This window comes from Etheostoma cragini, chromosome 1 (assembly GCF_013103735.1).
Source record: "Etheostoma cragini isolate CJK2018 chromosome 1, CSU_Ecrag_1.0, whole genome shotgun sequence".
In the NCBI taxonomy this organism is placed as follows: domain Eukaryota; kingdom Metazoa; phylum Chordata; class Actinopteri; order Perciformes; family Percidae; genus Etheostoma; species Etheostoma cragini.
Genome location: NC_048407.1, coordinates 7988404 through 7994372, shown reverse-complemented (window position 1 = coordinate 7994372; position 5969 = coordinate 7988404).

The window sequence follows — 5969 nt, the reverse complement described above, 5'->3', positions numbered from 1 at the left end:
CCCCCCCCCGCCCCCCTGTCTCTCTTTGTTTCTCTCTCTCTGTATCTCTTACTCACTCACAGACACACACACACTCACACATACCTGGTGTGAAAATAAAAAAGAACCAAAAAAAAAGAAAGATATATTATTGAGTATGAAAACTCTTGTTCATTACATTTTAATTAAAGGGGTGATAGAATGCAAAACCGATTTTACCTTGTCATAGGTGAATATCGACAGTTCAGTGGGTAAATAGGACATACATAAAAGCTGAAAATCCCATTGACATGCCTTTCCTCTGAAAATCTCACATTTTGAAACTGCCGCTGAAAACGGGCGAATCCCAACAAAGCTAAAAGATGACGTCAGGATCTCAAAACCTGTAGCTTTGTCACGCCCATGGCTGTATTAGGAGGACGGTCACGCCCCAACATTAACATACAGGCCACTGACCTGAGACCAGTTCCTAATCGAGCTAGCGTTAGGTCAATTAGATGTCCGACTGAGAACACTGCTCGTGTACTCTGACGTGATTTACTAAGAAGAAAGATTGGAATATTTTCCAGGATAATGAAAATGAACCAGGGTCGTAAATGCAGAGTTCCAGGCTGTACAGGGAATGGAGACACTTCTCTAGTCTTCCTAAGGAAGCAAACACTCAATGGGCATGGCTGCTGTTTATAAGGAGATCCCTGTGAACTTTTCCCCCAAAGACAGTTTTCAAAACTTTGGACAATTTAAAGCAGGATTTGCTAAGCTGCTGTTGCTGTTCCGACTGCATGCACATCCCAACCACAAGCTGTAAGTAAGATTTTGTTGCTAACAGTAACATTAGCAATGCTAACGTATCCTTTAGCTAGCATAGGCTGAATGTGTGTTGATCAACTGTAATGGCAAAGGGGCTAAAGTTTCATTTTCCTAAGTGTTCCATTCGAATAAATACCCTGTGTTACATCTATAGTTCACAATGCATGTTTGTCCACTTTGGCAGGTTAATTTTTATTGTATTTCAGCAAGAAAGCTAACTGCAACTGAGTAGAATCCTGATAGTTTGGTTGCTAGCTAGCGTTAAGCTATAACGTTACTCAGCTAGCTAGCTAGCTAGCTAGCTATGTCATCCCGTTAGTTTGACAACAGAACTGGAACGTTATCATTTCATATGATATCTAGTCAATCTCGTGAAAACGGTGTGTATGTAGACTGCAATGTATTGATTTGCAGTTTTTTTTATTTCAGAGTACATCACAAGAACGACAAGACACGAAAGATGCAGCTTGCCAAACAGATGCTCCGAGTGTGGCATCTCGGGGACACAACTGTCTCATATGACAATAAGACCTCACATACGAAGCAAAGGTAACCTTTCTAATTATTCTTACAAACCAGACGTCTTATGGTGTTTGTGTAGCGCTGTGACTGTGTAGCCTTTAGCAGAGCAGTGTTATCTAACAATGTTACCATGATGAGTGAGTGACTTTTATCAAATATGGGAGCCATTCCCAACACATTAGTGAACTATTTATTGTAGGAATAGAACTATTCATCTGTATTATCCCTGATTGGTCTGATCTCAATCAATTGCATTTCTTTTTGTGGGGGAGGTTGGGGAAAATAATTTGGACAACAGGTAGGAATGTGTTTGTATACAAAAGGTATGACTGAATGCTAGATTGTGTGTTGAAGATGCCTTTTGCAGGTATGAACTTTGTCATTCAACAAAACAAACTGGTTTTGTTCAGTGAAGGAGTGAGACACAAGCAATGGTTTAGAGACATCAAGCCTAATGGCCGGCCATATAAATGTAAATCATTTCAGTTTTAAGATGCTCCAACTGTAAGGCACTTGTAACAACACTGGTTAGAGTCCAGCTTTGGCCCAGATTTGAGGTTTAGCAACTGCTTTTGCTGTGAGTTAACTGGAGTATTTTGCTTGGTGTGTGTTAAAGGTAATACAGTTATGTTACAAAATCTATGTTTTTGGTTTCAGGTTGTATCTTGAAGCCACAACGGAAGACAGCCAAGGGGAAACTAATTTACAAACCGCTGTTCCTAAAGGCTAAAAGGCTAGATTACACCGTCAAAGAAGTGAAGACAGAGTAAACAATTTGTTAGTTAAAATATTTTTTTACTACAAACAAAAAATAAAAATGTGCATGGTATTGGCACTAAACATAACTTTTGCACACACTTCAAACAACAAATCTGAATGTGCAATGGTATAGGTGCTAAAAATGACTTTTCCCACACAACAGGCTATGTCTTAGACCTCATGCGACTGGTGTTTGAGGAGATCATCCATGACCCCCTTCCTTATCTGGAAGCAGTCCGGCAGATTCCTGTGCCCCAGGACCTTTGTGCTCAGCTCGACAGGCACTCAACCCGACATACTGCCCTGAAGCATCCAGAGACTCCCTCCGTATACGCAGCAAAGCACGAGGGGATCACGACACATACACTTCTACCAAGAAAAACCCAGCACCAGCTCACCAAGTCCTATAAGCCATGTGTCTGCATTGCCCGGAAAGAGAACAGGGTCTAGTGGACAATCACATTTTTATCTTTTAGATTTCAGAGTAATGATGATTGTTTTGAAACTAAATCAAGTTTTTCATTTTGTTGTCTTGATAATACTGTGTTTTTGTAATAATGCTGAACTAATAATCAATGGGTATTGTTGTAGAACTGCTAACAGTGGTATTAAATTGGCCTCACCTTTCCATCCCTCTGATTCTCAACTGGCCATGGTCAACTCTGTAAATATTCATTGCATTTTGCTAAGAGTATATATTGAGGCACACCGGATGAATGTCAGGATGGTGAGTGTTTGAGGTCATCTCCTTAGGAACCTGGGTCATTCTTTTCATGACCTGTAAAACAAACAATGAGCTTGTTGTTATTTCATAATGTTGAATGAGCAGAAAGCATTAAGTAGCTTGAGTTAATGGATCTAGTTTTAGTTACCTGAGGTATATATTTTCTATCTCCTGGAGCATTTGTGCACAGTTTCCAAAAGAACACCTGCCAAGGTAAGATGGATGCACCGTAGTTGTAATTTTACATATTACTATTAAGAAGGTAATAATCTCAAAGTCAGATGATCTAATCAGCAGGATAGTAGTTCCAAGATAACCTTTGACCTACTGACACAGGCGAGAGTAGTAATAATGCTTTAGACGTAGCATACAAACATAAATAGTAGTTTTTTCCAGCTAAATAGACGTCCTGTTGTAAGATCAAATATTAATGCTACGTGTTAAATAATGTACGTAACTCATAATCACAATCAAAGAGACTTTTCTTGTGAGCAGCTCTATGAACTGGCCACTAACTTTCAGCTAACTGGACATCTTGACTGAAACTGCGAGGGTACCAGTTGTAAAATATTTGTCCGTGTGCAAATTAACTTATGTTGCTTACGTTACTAAAAACGAGCCTAATACAAAGTTATGCGTAGGCTACAACACAGACGTGTGAGTTTGACACTAGGATAACAACGAACTGCTAATGTTGGGCTATGTGTTGAAAATGCAAGTAAATGCTAAATGACCAAACTTACCAGTCTGAAGAGTCATTTCCAATCGACTGGCAAGTTGCTCCTCTACATCAGATCCTTCCTCTGATTCAGGCTCAAACAGATACCGTTCAACAGCTAAAATGTCCATCTTCTTCTTCTGTTGCTCTGTCAGCCACAGCAAAGCTCGTTGCACACCAACCAATCAGTGCGCAGCTTATTTAAATATTCATGAGCAGACCATATAAGTCGGAACACCTCTCGTTTCAAGCCAGGTCAATTTAGCAGAGTAGTATGAGGGCCAAAAGAACAACAAAAGCAACATTTTCAGCCCAACAAATGTTACATACCCTATCAGGAGACATCAAGGAACAGCGTGATATACTCCATACAACCATTCTATCACCCCTTTAATAACTGCAACCACATTGTTGTATTTATTGTTGCAAAACTTTTTATACACTGTTGCCCTATATAGTTCGTTTGTTACCATGACAACACCACTGATCTGAAGCTCAATGCTGATGCTGTCATGGAAATAGTTTTCTAATCAGCAATAAATATAACAATTTCTGATCAACCAATATCAATTGCATGCTTAAAATAACATACCGGTTAAAGCCCCGCCCATTTCAAGACAACCCGATCCACTTCCGGGTAAAATTTGACCAATTCCGGGTTAGGCCCCGCCCAGTCCGAGTACGGATACGGATACAGATAATTCAATTTGGTAAACAGATACTGATAATGCTGTACTCGCTCATCCCCATTACACATTTTGGTAGGAGGCTCCTCATATTGAGATTAATTTAGTGTGCCGAGGTGCTGCAATAGTAGCACTCGGCGCAATGTCTATTATTGCCCATACTTATTTTTCCGCCTGTTTTTTGACGCACTACTACTTCCAAAGCGTTGCCAACACGCGCACACACAATACATCGAAACGTGGGTAATGATCAGGAAGGGTGTGCTATGACTTTTCAACCAGAATTGCAGCGTGGTTTTCCTGAAATCAGCCAAAATACAGCAAAAAATGTCTCATAGACATGAAAGGGAAATTTTCGGGAAATTGCTCAACATCGCTCAAAACACCCCCTCGTTGGGACCGTGCTGTACCGCCACACTTTAACGTAGAAAAATGATTAAAAGATTAAACCGAAGACAAGATTTTGGCGTTTATTGGGCTGAATGGGCATTCAGATATCAAACACGGATTCTCCCAAATCACAGTTTATGTATCGTCCCGTTTTCAGACCGTTTCAGATTCTCCAATGTGTGTGTATGTAGTGGAATGTTCAGAGCTAGAGTGGAGGACAGATTAGGGGGCTGCGGTACAAATCTCTGAAAGCTTCTCATACAAATTGCTCTCTCTCCTCCAGTTTTCAGTCATCAGACATCAGACATCATTATTGGTCATAATGTAGGAAATCTTGTGCCATTTGCAGACATGTAACTATGGAGTCCATCGGACTAAAACGTTTTAAACTAGGCATACAAGCTGCTGGTAGAAAACATTGGAAAGAAAACTCTGGCTTCCTCTGTGAGGAAATCACCATAGCAACAGGTTCTAATACTGAGAGGACAGAGGGGCTGCAGAACAATTTTTTTCCCAGACAAGTTGCTCTCTCTCCTCCAGTTTTACTTCTTCAGACATCATAGTTGGTCAAAATGTAGGAAATATTGTGCCGATCGCAGACATGTAACTATGGAGTCTATCGGACTAACACTTTTTGCGTTCTCTACAACATCTGCTGATGGAAAACATTAAAAGAAAAAATCTGGCTACCTCTCTGAGGAAATCACCATAGCAACTGACACTGAGAGGACAGATATGTCTTTTCCACCAAGGCAGTTCTGGTGCTGGTTTGGAGTCAGTTCTAGATATTGGACCGGTTCCCAGCCAAATTTTTTTTGCGGGGCCCGTGTGGGTAAAAAGTGTGCAGAATCATGGGCCCCATGTGGGATTGTCAGATCATACCCATATGGGATTGTCCGCGGGTTCCATGTTGGCCCCAAGCCAATTCCCCATGTGGGTTTAAGGCAGGATTAAACCAGGTTTTAGATGGGCCCCAGCTTGGCTAAACAGACAAGACCCATCTTGGTCCCAGCTTTAAGTCCTATGTGGGGCCTACATGGGGACAGTATGGGCTGAAATATGGGTTGCAAGTGGGATTGTCCAAGGGTTCCATGGCCCCAGGCCAATTGCCCATGTGGGTCTAAAGCAGGATTACACCAGGTTTTAGATGGGCCCCAGCTAGGCAAGACATGTTTTTAAAAATCCTAATTGAGTACTCCGTACAATTTGATTAAACCATCCTAGAGCTGCAACAATTAATCAAAAAAAGTTTACCAGTTTGAGTCAGGTTCTTTAAAAATGGCCACATTCTCTGATTTCAACTTTTTTGTTGATAGACAAAATGATCAACATTCATTAATGAAAATAACAGTGTGTCAATATTTTTTAACATGTGATAAAA